Raw genomic sequence first — 15,523 nt, forward strand, 5'->3', positions numbered from 1 at the left:
TCGATAATTCTAATTTTATAGGAAACTGTATTTTATCCCTATTTAAAAGTGCATCCTTGTTGAGACTTCAGCTTCACCCAGAGCAAGAAGGATCCATTAATGAATCACCCTGGCAGAGGGTATCATTGCTCTTGCTCTGAAAAAAGACTGTGAGCTGTATACTGCTCACGCCCATTCCTGTACCACCACAGCACAATGCTTAATGATCTGGTTAGGCTATTGGGCTGTTTCACAGCATTGTTAACAGAGGTTTGACTTTTGAAGCCCTAAAGCAATGGCGGGTAACTTGTGACACTCCAAATGTTGTTGGACTACAACTCTCATCATCCTTGACTTTGCTGACTTGGACTCATGGGAGTTCTTTTCTCAAGAACAATAGGTGCTGGAAATCACCATGAAGTTGTTACAGTAAGTTGTTGGGTGGCTCAGGGCAGCCCTGAACAGATGCTGGTGCCCCTGGTTCTGGTGATGGTCAATTAAATGCATCACCCACCTCCCTCGTTCTCTTAGATTCAGGCGGATGGCTACGGCAGCTCAGAAAGGTCATTGCACAAACACAGGTACAACGGTAGAGGCCTGGCGGGAAAGCTTAAAGCTCGTTGCCACTACACAAGAGACGGATTAAAGAAAAGGAAATATGAATTGGCCCTTCCCCATAGTAGTTTGACCAATCACAATTAGGAGCTAGGTGGAATCATAGATTTTTTTTTTTAAAAAAAGAGTAGACTCTCACACGCTGGCCAGCTTCTGTTTTGACTTGAAATGTTCGTTTTGGGCTTCTCAGAAGTATGTAAAGGCAAGAAGCAGAAGCGGGGAGCACTGGCCCGCAATGGCACCCGCTTGAGAGGTGCAGGAACTGCGCTCTGCTGAAAAAAAGCACTGGGCGTTAGACTACAACAATATCTGGTGAGCCATAGGTTCTGTACTTCAACTGCAGGGTAATGTTAGCTTGAATACTGAATGGGGGAAGTCTGTGGTTTTCTTTTTTAAAAAAACAAACAAACAACAGTTAAAGCAAATGTTTCATTATCGTACTTCCTAATGCCTTTATAAATTTATTTTCCTCCTTTGTGCGAGGAGCCCATCCTACAAAGTAAAAATGAAGGAGACGCTAGGAAGATGTTGATTTATGATTGGGCCTCAGATATTAGAGATTTTTATTTCATTGGGACACCTTCAGAATGGAGACATAAGAATTTGCAGAAAGGAAAGCATGTAACTATAAAAAGTAAGGTGATATTGCTTTAAAAGAGAGAGAGAGAGAGAGAGAGATAAAAGTGTGTGTGTGTGTACACACACACACACACACACACACACACACAAAATGCCCTAAGTGCCTTTCCCCAAAGAGAACAACAATAAAAACTCGTCTCACAGATTTTAGGATTAGAGCTTGATTCTGTAACTTTCAAATAATACATTGGCTCACACTTGTATGGTATTTTGAGCTAAGGATCAGGATCAGAAGAAGGTGATTAAGGGAGTCAAAGGTCAGCATCGACAATACAGCAACATTTTTGAAGCTTGAATGATGGAGCATATCTTCTTTTCTTGGTTGTGTCATCTTGTTTTCCAATCAATTTGATCAAATAATAGTGAGAGTTTACTTTATAACAGGCTGAATTGTGGGCTTCCAAGAGCAAATTGGTCACACTGAGAATGCACTGAGAGAATAAAGCAAAGAAAACTTGAAATAGTTGAACTGTAGTTGATGAACTAAAGCATATACAGTAGTGAGACACTGCACTGAATTCTTTTTTAAAAAAAAATCTAGTTTATATTTTATGTATTACTAAAGGCCTAATAATACATTGTTTTAAATGAATAAGTTGGTATAGCTCAGTTGGTAGAGCATGAGACTCTTAATCTCAGCGCCATGGGTTGAAAACCTATGTTGGGCAAAAAGATTCCTGCATTGCAGAGAGCTGGACTAGATGACCCTCTGAGTCCCTTCCAACTCTGCAATTCTATGATTCTTTGAATCTCTCTCTCTCTCTCTCTCTCTCTCTCTCTGTGTGTGTGTGTGTTTGTTTGTTTGTTTTAAAAAATTCCCCCTCCCCTAGATCTCAGTTAGTCCAACAGTGTGTGAGGAGGAAAATTTAAGTATTTTCCTCCACCACCATCCTGAAAATAATTTCCCACATGCAGCAAATAACAATAGGAGGGAAGAGGAAACACCCTCCCATTAGTGGAACAGGAGGTTTTTTTGCAATTGCTATTTGCAATACAGAGGCTGCCCCCCCCCCCCAAGATCAGAGCAGGAAGCGAAAAGGTTAAACTTCATCTCGCCACATGCAGTGGTCCCAGTGTGGATTTATGTTTTTAAAAACCTGATGGCACTTCAAGCAACAATGCGTAATTAGGCCCTAAGACCAAATGCTCACAAAACAACAAATGAGGTGGTAAAACCTGTCTCTGGACTGCTCCACAACAGACTGTTGGTGGATACTCCTATGAATGAATGTTTCCATGTGATAGATAGATAGATGGATAGATAGATAGATAGATAGATAGATAGATAGATAGAATGTCTTCCAGATATAAAAATGAGCCATTACCCAGCCTTTCCACTCACAAGCTAATTTTCAGTGTGCTGGGACTTTTTCTTTAATGTGGAACTTGCTGCCAAGGAGTGTGGTGTAGTCTCCTTCTTTGGAGGTCTTTAAGCAGAGGCTTGACAACCATATGTCAGGAGTGCTCTGATGGTGTTTCCTGCTTGGCAGGGGGTTGGACTCGATGGCCCTTGTGGTCTCTTCCAACTCTATGATTCTATGAACCATCCAATCAGGTGCAGTCAGAAATGGCAGAGTCCAGAAGGAGATTTATCAACAGACGAGTGCTCTTTGGGTATTACAGCTAGGTCAAAATAAACACGTCAGAGGACAGTGGTGATGAGTGAGCTAGATCCCCTGGTAGCAGTTCTGATCACCTTCCATTTCATGAAAGGTAAGCTTTTACAACGGGAAGCATTTTGTTCCCTTGCACATTTTAGAAACCTGTAAAACCACAGCAGTGGGCGGACAGAGCTATGATACTCTTCTCTGGTGCCCCACTCATCTCCAAATTGGCATCTATATTTTATGCATGTTATTACTGCATGCTGAATCTGAAGTTAATACATGATAAGCGTTTACAAGCAAATCACCCTTTAGAAACATATAACTCACTGAAGATGGTATATGTACCCCATTCTCATTTGTCATCTGTTAAGGGGTATAATAAAAAAAAATACCAATAACTCTTGGGGATCAGCAGGAATACAAATTATGAATATTCATGGTGATAGGAAAGAGCTGTAAGCAGCTACAGACCTTTTTAGAATGGAATCCATATGACTCTTTCTGATTTCACCTTTCTCATCCCAGTTGTCTGAGAGGTTTTTTTAGACTGTTCTTTATTAATGAATTGCTGCCAAAGGCATTTCATCATGATGAGGTTATTGCAAAATCTGGAAGATATAAAAGGAGTAATAGTAAGCAATTCAAATGGCAACAACACTTGGCAGTTTGCACTTAAATTTGTTTATGATAATTGAATATGTGTACTGCATATCCCAACTGAAACTTTCAAACAATAAGCTTGTTTATTGTGTGTTTTGTGCTAAGGATAAATGAGTTCTTTGCTGTTAGTATGACTTGTGGTGTTTCAAAACCAAATCAATACACAACAATTCCAACATGCATAAATATCACAGAAGCTTCAGAAAGGCAAATTTCTCTGCTGCAGTGTTTCAATTCCGTTTGCTTTTATTCCTTGAGTGTAAATGTTTTACTCCAACAGAGAATGCATGGGGTGGCCTGAAGAGTAATCCCAAAGATTCTAGTATTAAATATATTTAGGTAAATGTAAGCAAGCTTGGAAGCTGGAGAGGATGAAAGAAGACCTCCAGACCCCATCTAAATACGCTAGAGTAGTCATTGAAAGTGACTCTATTCAATCCTCCTCCTTTTTTTGCATTGAGTTACCACATATAAGTGATTATTCTGTTCCAATGTGATTGTTCAGATTTGTTATTTCTTTCATTTATTAAATACAAATGGGCTACCTATCATAATGATGAATTGTGGGGGAGGTGGGTTAGATCTTTCTAATGGCCCCATAGGTAGCTAAGCCCCTGCTACCTCAGTTCCACAAAAAGCAGCAACAACCACCACCAAATCAGGGCCAGACTGGGTCAAGGAGAGAGTCAACAACCTCCATGAAATTGCTACCCATCCTCATATACCGTATTTTTTGCACCATAACACTCACTTTTTTCCTCCTAGAAAGTAAGGGGAAATGTCTGTGCGTGTTATGGAGGAAATGCCTACAGGTGGCATGCCTACGGATTTTCCTCCTCTAAAAACTATGTGCGTGTTATGGTCGGGTGCGTGTTATAGAGCGAAAAATACGGTATGTGGTCAGGAACTGTTTAGCCTTGTTGTTGCTGATGCTGTGATGAACATTGCGGTAATTGATGACTCTTCTGTCTCCTTCTGTCTCCAAGAAAACAGGAGACATGCAAACCCTCTTCAGGCATCACCCAAATGCGGAAGTAAATGGGGGGGGGCAGCAGGAGCAAGCATGCTACCTCCACCTCTCTCTACCCCCATTCTCATTAATTCCTACTAATGAAAGAGGACTGAGTGGAGCAGGAAGACTTTAGTATTTCTGGACAATACCTTCACAATTTAAAGCCCAGATTTTCCAAGATTCTAAAACACATGCAGAAGCCACAACTGATACAGGAGGCGCCTCTCTGCAGACAGTCACCTTCCACATGTGGGAAGGTGATGAAAACACAAAGGCAGCCACCCCATTCCCCACCTCATATGTTTCTTTCTATATTTGGATAACGCCTAAAGAGAGCTTAATAGTTACTCCTAACCCGCAGGTCCTGCAGTGTGTGCCATTGTGTTATGTGTGTGTTACATTATTATCCATTGTGCCTCTGTTCTCCATCTGCATTTTAGCCAAGGCAGATTCCTTTGCATAATATTACATTTTTAAAGGGCCAGGGACCTCACTGCATATGTGCAGTAACATATATAACTGCATCAAGAGGGAAAGGCCTTCAGATGGTATTATGTCTTTATCTTATTCTTACACATATTCTTTACAACCGAAATCCATCTCCTTGACATAAGTACAGTTTGTTTTTTTGCTTCAGCGTTCTTACACGTGCTATTGCAATCTATTGGCCTCATATAAATGGGACATAAATCTAGTGGAAATCTTTCTGTTCATAAAATACTCCACTCTCCATCATAAAACACTGTATTATGTAGAAAAACCAACAAAAGCAACAATACTTGAGACAGCGTATTATTTCAGTATAGACTGCACTAGACTTTTATTAAGTATAACCCCAAGAGAGAGAATAGAATGGCAGGAACCTTTCATCAAATTATCAGCAAGTATAAACATCCTCAGAAGTTATAGCTAAAAAACAACAACCTCACTCATCTATACACTAATAGCAAATCTGGCAGTCCATTCCAGTTCATTCCTCTGGAACAATTCTGTAGCTAGCACAGGGAAAATCTCTTCACATCCCCAGAACATTACCGAGCATGCACACACTATAATGGGACAGCTGGCAGAGAGCAAGCATTTAGCAAATTACAACAAGAGGGACAATGTGAATGTCTTGCTGCCCACTTGCCCCATGTCAGCAAAATGGTTAGTACTGCATACCCCACAAGTGTCCCAGAAAAACTGGGACATTCCGTTTTCCCCGGCAGGGTCACAGCAGCCATTTGGGTCACCATGCTCGTGTGAGATCAAGTGCTTTTTCTGGTACCACAATCTTGTGCAGCATACCAAAATGTGTGTTTTGAGGCTCCATGATCTCACGTGGGTCACGTGACTTGGAGGGTATGAGTACTGTGCTTGGAAATAATGGTTTGATATGGTCAGATGGAGTTGAAGCAGGCGACACTCCAGCTGAAGAGCTCCCTGCTCCCTTAACAACGGAGAAGTCATCAGGAAGAGGAAGGAAAGGGCAACAATTAAGGGAGAAGCTGCCATTGCAGCCAAACAGCCCCACCCCACTGCCATATACTTTACAGCTACACTTGCCACACCCCACAAGACTTCGGTCCTGCCATTTTAGGTCCACTTCCCAATTTTTGAGCTAAAAGTTTTTTGGTTCAGCCTTTGTTAGAAGCATATTCCTGTCTTCATCTGTCAATTATTGGAGAGAATGGTTTAATAATCCAGACAAAGGCACTAGTGACTGGATCTAGCAGCAGTGTACACCGGCACCTTGGTTTTTGAACGTAATCCGTTCCAGAAGACTGTTCGAGTTCTGAAACATTTGAAAACCGAAAACTCAATACAGAAAACTCAATATAGTAGCCGCGTAGCATTTTTGACTTCTGAGGCGTGTTCGAAAACTGAACCATTTACTTCCAGGTTTACGGCATTCGGAAACCAAAATGTTTGTCAGCTGAGACGTTTGGAAACAGAGGTACCACTGTAACTGGATAGAATAATATTATTTCAAAACACTACTTTTAAAAGTATTTCACTTACCATACAGAAACAGAAAATATAGCATTAATTTTTTTTTTAATTACCCAGATCTCCAGTATTTTGTATTTCATTTTTTGTGGGCCTCTATACCACTGGGTGCCACTCTCTAAATGCTGGACTCCGGTTTGTTTGTTTGTTTCCCAAGGATGGTTGTGGTTGTTGTTCTTTATTTCTAGCCCACTCTTCATTGATTAACAACCTGTTGGCAACCATACAACATCACTAGGCCCTACTATGAGTTTATACTTCTTTGTGTTTTAAAAGGTGGGGAAAGCTATACACATGTGGTCTTCATCTCCAAGTAATATGAGAATCTTTTAGGGGGGGAAACCTCAGCTGTGTCTCATAAAACAGCCCCATAATATCCACATAACCCTGTGAAGAATCATTAAATGTGATTGTTATAGAAGACTTTAGGCTACAAAATGTCTGTTATGTTCCCAAATTCTGGCTCTACCACTTCCTTCAACCCATTATAAATATCCTTTGCACTGAAGCTTTGCCTCTTGCCTTTGGAGAGACTTTAAAAATTAGGCATTAAACACTGGATCAATAAGAATAGTTCTAAGAAACTCAGTAGACTGCAAAGCTTTTATTTATCCTCATATCTGTCTTTTCCTATCGACTTAAAGTGGACTTCCAAGCAGATGAAGGTATTAGATTCCAACATCTTGCATCTGAAGGAGTACCTAAGGCAAAATTTTAGATTTCACAAATATGTTTCTTCCTATAGTTACATTATTATTTATCTTGATGAATCCGAGATGAATGTTTGGTTTCATTCACTTCAGAAAGTTTAGGGGAGGCATTTTCATGCAGAAAGCTCCTCCATATGTTTTCCTTCATACATTTTAAATATTTGTTAAAACCTTTTGAAATAAGAATTGATTGGTCAAGGAAAACTGCAGCATGCTGCTCTTTTTTATTTCTTTTAAAATAATAATTTCAGTGAAAATTGCCTCTTGTAATTTGTGTTGATGCAAATTATATTCTGGAACATTTTGCATCTAACATTTTGCTTGGGGAGCCTATTTACTGGGCTGATACAGGATCAACATATGGTATACATTATGGCTTTGCATGGCGCTTTGATGATTACCACATTTTTAGTTTTCGCAATCTACTGAGGGCCACATGAGTACTGATATGTTAATATTTGAAGTAGACAGTATATTGTAACATGTTCAATATGAGGCTTGGAAGACAAAGGTGTGCAAATAAAATTGCAATTTCATGTGTGCTTTGCAGTTGTGCCTAGGAGAACAGGACTAATTAAAAAGATGGTATGTCCAGCTCATTGTGTTGAGGTGGTTGGGTGTTGTGCAATTCTTTTGTTATGTGGCTCGTATCACATAATAATAATGGTCAAAATTACCAAATAGCTATGTTAGGCAACCGCTTAATCAAAGCTAAGAGCAGCAGCCTCCTAATCTATGCAACGGATGTCACAATATACTTCAAGCAAAGAACTGCATTGCAAGAAGTGTTAGGAGAACAGTTGTTCCAGAAAACACAACAGTGGCCCTAGCTCAAATGGTGCCCTTGGAGGTCAGTATCTCTGGCACCATGTTCCACTTGCTCAACTTTGAAAGCCTATATTATTTATTACCTGAATCTTATTTTTAGTGTATTTGTACCACTTTTCATGTTGTATGCATTTTTTATCTCTGCCCTATAAATTTCACATATGGATTTGATACATACATGCAGTTTGTTGAATGGGCAGTGATGTTACAGATTTTCATTGTCATTATTATATTAATGCAAGACTTGCCTTGCAGCTTTACTGGTCAGTGTTGACAGCATTACAAGTAAAGATGAATTGTTTTTCAGTCTTCACTTCATTTCTTTAGTGACTAGTTGACAGGCACCTCCAAAAGCCTGGCACCACAGGTCACCTGCCTTAAATTCAGTCTGGGATACCCATGTACCTGAGCTCCGACAAGTACTGCAGGAGGAAAAAAGCTGTATTGAGTTACTTAGTCAATGTGCTCTGAGGAAAATTTTCTCATCTCCAATAATGGTAACCATTCGGGACATGAGTTCAAGCAAAACCCAATCTACTGAATCACCTTAATGGATTGTAAAGGAGACCAAAGACCATTTGGCTATGTGCTCAACTTTGGCTGGATTATACCCGTAATGCATGCCTTTTGAAAGGCCACATCTTCCGTGCAGTGTGATGAATGCTGTTTGTTCTCTGGGTCGATTTGGCTATATGCCTTAGCGGTCCTATGTTGTATTTTTACTTCAAAATGATAATAAATACTCCATTATTTCCCTCTCCTGTGCTGTCTATCCAAGCCATCTCATTTATAGCATGAGATAACTTGACCTGCAACAAAGCCAACAGAGCCCAAAACTACATGTTGGGGAAACCTAATTTCCCTTTCTATCACTAAAAATATATGCACAGCTTTTTTAGGAACATAGGAGGCTGTTTTCTACTGTTTTCTACTGACAATCTAGCTCAGTATTGTCTACACTGACTGACAGCAACTCAACAGGGTTTCAGACGGGGAAACTTCCAGCCCTACTTGGAGAAGATGAGAATTTAATTTGGGACCTTTTGCATGCAAAGTAGATGTTCTTCTATTGAGCTATGATCCTTCCCCTGCCCTCAGGGAATTCCTACACCAGTTTCAGAAACAAACTGTATTACTATTTTGTGTTGCTTCTGAGCTGCCTGTTGCAGCTTGCCTGTGGTCAGAGGACCAATAGCACTGGAAATCACGTTTGGACCACAGCAGAAGGATTTGCATACATTGGGGTGGATCCAGAGTTCTGTGAGTGGTGTGCTCTGAAGTCTAAGCTCCCCCGAGTCCCTCAAAAATTTGCTCCGCAGGGTTGAAAAATAATGGGGCAAAGCTGAGTAAGGTGGGGTGGTGGTGGTGAAAATCATGCCCCTGACTTCCGTTTGCAGAATCCTCTAGTAGATTCATGCCCCTTCCACCATCAGAAGAGGCCCTTAATACATAGAAGGCTCTTAATACATGCAGTAGTACATTTGGATCAACACATTGCCTTGATGGTTCTTCAAAGCATGGAAATGGTTTCTGAGATAACTGTGGATGTTCCTAGCATCATACTAATATGGCACATGAAACACGATATTTGACAAGATTAATGCATGAGTTAAGGAATACTTTGTAATTTGAGAATTTATGTAAATAAACTATTTGAAAAAAACAGCATGGAAATTATTAGATATATGTCCTCCAGATGTTGATGGGTAAGAAAGTAATATTGTTGGAGGCGGAAAATGACTTAATGCAAAAATGCTTTCCTTTAAGTGTCTTTTATGGAAGTTGTAAATAAATAAAGCAAACAACTTCCATTTAAAAAGCAAATTGCAGTGCGTGGATGGGATATTACTTGTTGCAGACAGCCACACAGGCAAAATAGAGCTATTTTAAAAAGAGACAGATGAAGATTATTTTCAGGCCAAGCAACTTTTCTAACAGGATAGTTCATCATAAAAAATTTATCTTGGTGAAAATAATGTTTTATGTCCTTTACCATGATCTGCGAGAGCCAGGTAGTCACACAGAGAAATTTATTTAATTTGTATATTTCTGATCCAGTATCACCAAGAACAGTTATTCTAGGCAGCAAGTGTTCCAAACAGTTCCTAATTTCACATCATCACATCTATTACATTCAGCTCAGAAATGTCTAAATGTATTTCATGAGTAGTGGCAGTGTTATGTGAAATGCAACATGACAGGAATATTTAAAATTGTTCAAAACTACACAGTGGGAACCAGTTTGATTGGTGTTAGCCTTCCAGCTTGGGATTTGCATATTTGGAGAAACTCAGGAAACTCAGCTAAGGTTTTGGGCATTGCAGGTGGACTAATTGCAGAACTCTAATTTTATTTCTTTGCACATTTTTAACTTAGCTGTATACAACAGCAATAACCCACGCAGGAAGACCAAGAACAATGGCAGCCATTGTTTGGCACTGACAGAGTATGGCTGCATCTTCCTTTTCTCTGGTGTTACACAGATAGTAGTAAATCTAAGATAATGCTCACTTGAGAGACAAGGAACAACCACAGGGGACTTTTAAATAAGAGAAATAGACTCTGAAAGGTGTCAGTGTAAGTGGTTTAAATACTGTGTGGGAAAATTAAAACAATACTCTAAGGTCTAAAATATACCTTGTCTTCCTAATTACAGCAAGAGAGAATAAAAATGAGTTTTAGTTTGAAGAAGAGGGATTTGGAGCAAGTCCGTGATATAGGCAAGAAATTAAATAGAAGCATTTTTAAACTCTCTTCATAAATAAATCATATCCTATCTCCCCTAAATGAAGATGTTGCTTGGAAAGGATATATGAACATTAAGGGTCTTTTTATGCTTGATAATGGGCACAATTCTGTTTCTAATACATATAAGTTGATGTATATAAGTAAAGTGCTCAGTATTTCGGAATCTCATAGTAATGTAAATTCAGATAATACAGAAGGATATAGAAGGTTTTGTAGATACCAATCCTATGATTTATGAAGTCAACAAAAACTGTACCAGAATGAACACTTAATATCACATAATCATGATATTGTGCATTCTTAGTAGCAAAGCAAAATAATGGTTAGGAACAAAAGATAACACAACACTACCAGACAATGTGTCCTTGGCAATGGCAGGGATGCCACAATGACTTCACAGAACTCAGTTCATGTTGGAGGAATTGGACATAGAGGAAGGGGTTAATTTCCTTCATGAGTACAAATCACCCCATGTATGAGATAAGCCAACAGGTGCAAGGTCAGTGAACCCAGTTACTATGGCAACTGCCCAGTGCCATCTATATAAGTCAGGCATAGGCAAACTCGGCCCTCCAGATGTTTTGGGACTACAACTCCCATCATCCCTGATCACTGGTCTTGTTAGCTAGGGATGATGGGAGTTGTAGTCCCAAAACATCTGGAGGGCCGAGTTTGCCTATGCCTGATATACGTGATTAAGGAATGTCAGCTCATTAGTCAGCCAGTGAGTCTTGAGAAGTGAGTCAGAATCTGTGTTACGTCTTGAATTGCTGGAGCAACAGAAATACTTTGTACGGCTATATCTCTACCTGTATATATATCACCTCCAGTACTGTGTTACAGAAGCCTTATCTTCTTCAGTAGTAAATTATTTTGGACCTTAAGGTGCCTTTGGGTGCTGACTGGAACTGGGGACAACTTCTGCCATGTGGGTATGTCACTTCAGATTCCCAACAGTTCATGCCCTTCCCACAACAATGCATATTGCCAGGAAGAGACAAGGGGACAGAGAAATGTAAGGAAGTAGGATGTGCAGTGTTCTGGTGCTGTTTATACTTGGATCGCATTAGATTTTTTTTTTACTTACACTACCTCTTTTGTAAGCACAACACTATTCCATCATCAGGGGCAGGTCAGGGCCCTGAATGCGGATAAGATTCTGATTAAAACATATTCCTCACCTGCCACACCCCAGCTCTGCCTGGATTTTTCCTATTACACTGGCAGTTCTCCAGTGGTAGATAAGTAATTCCACTGCTGATAGATTACCATGGACATAAGTAAACTATGCTAGTGTCTAATTTTATTCTGAAGGGAAATTTAGCAATGGTTCTATGCTGATCATAAGGTATAACCTATAGACAGAATATAACCTATAGATAGAATTGTGCTCTTAGTATTCATATTTGCTCTCTAGGGAGCTATTCCCACTATCATCATTGAATATTCAAATCATTTGCACCAAAGTAGCTGTTAAGTAACCCCATTAACTTAATTGGTCATTAGCATAAAAGACCGAATTCCATATTATTGTCTGGATCTATCAATTAAACTCATATACCTGATCTAGGTTAAAAACAGAAATAACATTTTCTGTGGGGTGTTCCTATTAATACACATTTGCCTTATTCAGAGACATTTGCTTTCAATCAAATGTATGTAAATTGCTACCACCTATGCTGCTGAATTAGGGACTGGTGCAATGTTTACATTGTTTTTTAAGAATTCAGCATTCCACTGCCTTTTAGAATGAAAGTGGGTTGAAAGCAGTGGTGGCCGGCCACATTTTTGCTTGGTAGGGCTGCCATTTTTAACCTTACAGTTTTCACCAGAATGTACAGCACTTATTTAGAGTAGCATGCCATTCCATATGTGCAGAGTGCCATTATCTCCTCTTTTAAAAACAAATCAATTAGTCTCTATGGACAGGGAAAGAGCCTCCTTGTAAGAGTGCCCAAGTATGATTTTCAGACAAGATGACTCCATAGCTCTTATTTAGAAATTAAGCCATACCCGAGGTACTACTTCCGGGTTAGCGGAGTCAGTGACCCGAAGTGTTTGTAACCCAAGGTGTTGGTAACCCAAGATACCACTGTAATGTATTTGCTATTTTTATCTTAGGAAGGAAGAAGGAAGAAACCTATTGCTTTATAAATGCATGGGGGTTACCCAGATACATACTTTGCAATTGTGTTGTGTTTCTAGATGAATATAGCCTGATGTGGTGCTGTACATAAATCATGTCAACACTATAAAGATTAGAATCTTTGCAGCGTGTGGCAGCTGTCACATTCTAAGCAGTCATGTGACTAAAGGGTGTATGATACCTACATTTTGATTACTCTAGCTTCAGTTAAAAATGCAGCTTTGATATCTTAAGGGCCCATGTGCACTTACATGGCAATGAGCCCCATTGGATTTAGTAGGATTTGCTTCCAAGTAAGCATGCATAGGATCGTGTAGAAATCCATGAAAACAGGTGTGAAAACTTTGCAGATCAGAGCAAGAAGGATGGATCTTCTAAAGGCAAACTCATATGGAGTAAAGGAAAATTCATAAACGCTCTTTTTTAAGTATATCTTCTATGCTTAGGGATATTTTTGTCAAGATAAACACTTGCATTCAAAATCAGTACAGTCTGAATACTCCTGTTGTTTATGTTTTCTTTGTGCTAACGGGTTGCATTGCCATTGTCATCACTACAAAAGAAATCAAAATAATAGTTCTGATTTATTACCCCTGGATCTTTTTACCACGAGACAGATTTATTTTCTAAACAATTTTAGTATCCATTTTGAATCTCTTTCACTAAGATCGCTCAAAGCTAACTTGTGCATTTGAATTATAGTGCCATGTGTGTGTTGCACACCTACATTTTTCAGCTATTAATGAGATATTTTATCATAGCATTTCTATTTACATATACTTTTAGCCGTTTAAAACCATTACAAAAGATTAAGCACTACACATTATTTGAAATAAATAAATAAACAATTGTAGACAATTCTCACTTTAAATATTGGCCATTACATTATAGTTACATAGATTCTAGTTTAAATTCCATTTCCCTCCCCCCTTTATGTGCATTTGCTTTTTTATTATTCATAGCTTAGTTGTGTTATTTTCTACTGTTACACTGACAGATTTCAGGCCATGGCTTAAAAAGGTGGATGAGTTTTTTGGTATGGCCTCTATGCATAGTTAGTATAATTGCCATGAATCTGGCCAGGTGTAGCTAAATGATTTTTTCAGGCAAAGAACTAATAGCAAAGCTTTTTACGCAGTAATTTCCTTGGTAAGGTTCAACAAAACGAAAACTCATCAGAAACCCTGCTGGGATTCCATCAGCAAGCATTTATTTGCAGTTGCTTCTACACCTGCTTACACAGTAATAATACACCAGTGAGTTAAGTCTCTATGCCAATGCAAATTAGCTTTATTTTGAACCAAACATTGGATTTTAGCACATATCATAAGCAGAAAAATGTGCTGCCACTAGATGGATATAGGCAGGGGGAGGGGGGGGAAATGCGCATATATATATTGGCTATTGCTATTGCTGCTTTCTTTATGCAGACACGTCCCACAGGATTATCCAGTTGCTACTATTTATAGCATTTATATGGAACATATGCTTTGCTCCACTGGTATAACAAGGAATCTTTTCCATTTCAGTCTGAGCTTCACCATCTGCAATTTGGATTTGTTTTAAAAGATGATCCATATTTCAATCTATGAAGAAATTCCTTGCTTTTATACCATATGGGAATCTCCTTTCCCTGAGGTCAATTCTTCTCCATATGCTTTCATTTTATGTATGTAAGGGAGCCCTCTATGCAGCTTTAAAAGTAATTCAGACTGGCTGCTCCATCAACCTTTAATGCAAATATGAAAGTTTAATTGATTTGTCATTTAGACCAAATTTAAATTATAGAAAGAAGGGGGGGGGGAGAGAACGTCAGTTATTAGCTACCCTGTTCCTTTTTGTGGATGCGAGCCTGTTTGTTTAAATCCTACTGTTCTTTATATTGTGATGCAATTCTTAAACCATTTCTAGCTATAGACTCCGTTTTAAAATTGCACATTTACACCAAAGGACTCATTTAGGCACCAAAGTTCCCAGTGGGACTTTGGGCTCTTCTTACAGCATGCTAGGAAGGGTCAGATGGAGGAAATTGATGGGAGGCAAACTGACCATTCTACTCCATTCCCTACAGTTGCTCCTCCACTGTGCAACCTTTTACCCATTATGGCTGTGCTCAGAGCAGACCTGCCTCTGCTCCCTGTTCTTCCAAATGGCACTTGGCTCTCAAACCTGAGCAATTTTTTATCCCCCCCCCCCAACTCTCTCCTGTTCACCCACAGTAGTAAAATAGACAATGTGGACCATTCTTCCTTCAGGATCTGTTGTTGTATTGCCCCACAAGACCAACATCTAGACTCAGGACATCGCCAACACTCCCTGCATTGGCATTGGTGACCACATCCTTGAGGTGGTAAGCTATTTTGTCTACCTGGGCTCCACCATAACCATAAACTTTTCCATCAACGCTCAGCTGGACAAGTGTATTGGCAAGGCAGCTATGGCAATGGCTCGCCTCTCCAAAAGGGTATGGGAGAATGTGATACTAACAACCAATACCAAGATGAAGGTCTTCCAGGCTTGTGGGTTGAGCATGCTGCTTTATGGAAGTGAGTTGTGGGCAACTCACACCCACCAGGAGTGACACCTC

General features: G+C 39.5%; 1 protein-coding gene and 1 long non-coding RNA gene across 3 annotated transcripts in view; one reads left to right on the plus strand and one right to left on the minus strand.

Moving 5' to 3' along the window:
* Positions 1 to 15,523, plus strand: part of LOC308476416 (uncharacterized protein) — a 177,035-nt gene that overhangs the window by 44,051 nt on the left and 117,461 nt on the right. The window lies entirely within an intron of this gene.
* The window catches only part of LOC308476428, a 39,784-nt gene continuing 25,638 nt past the window's right edge, over positions 1,378 to 15,523 (minus strand). The window contains exons 2-3 of the long non-coding RNA XR_013985890.1: positions 3,312 to 3,448; positions 1,378 to 1,664 (exon numbers count right to left, since the gene is read on the minus strand). This is a non-coding gene — a long non-coding RNA (uncharacterized lncRNA). The remainder of the gene's footprint in view (positions 1,665 to 3,311; positions 3,449 to 15,523) is intronic.

The sequence above is a fragment of the Podarcis pityusensis genome (assembly GCF_964106645.2).
Source record: "Podarcis pityusensis genome assembly, chromosome: 4".
Classification (NCBI taxonomy): domain Eukaryota; kingdom Metazoa; phylum Chordata; class Lepidosauria; order Squamata; family Lacertidae; genus Podarcis; species Podarcis pityusensis.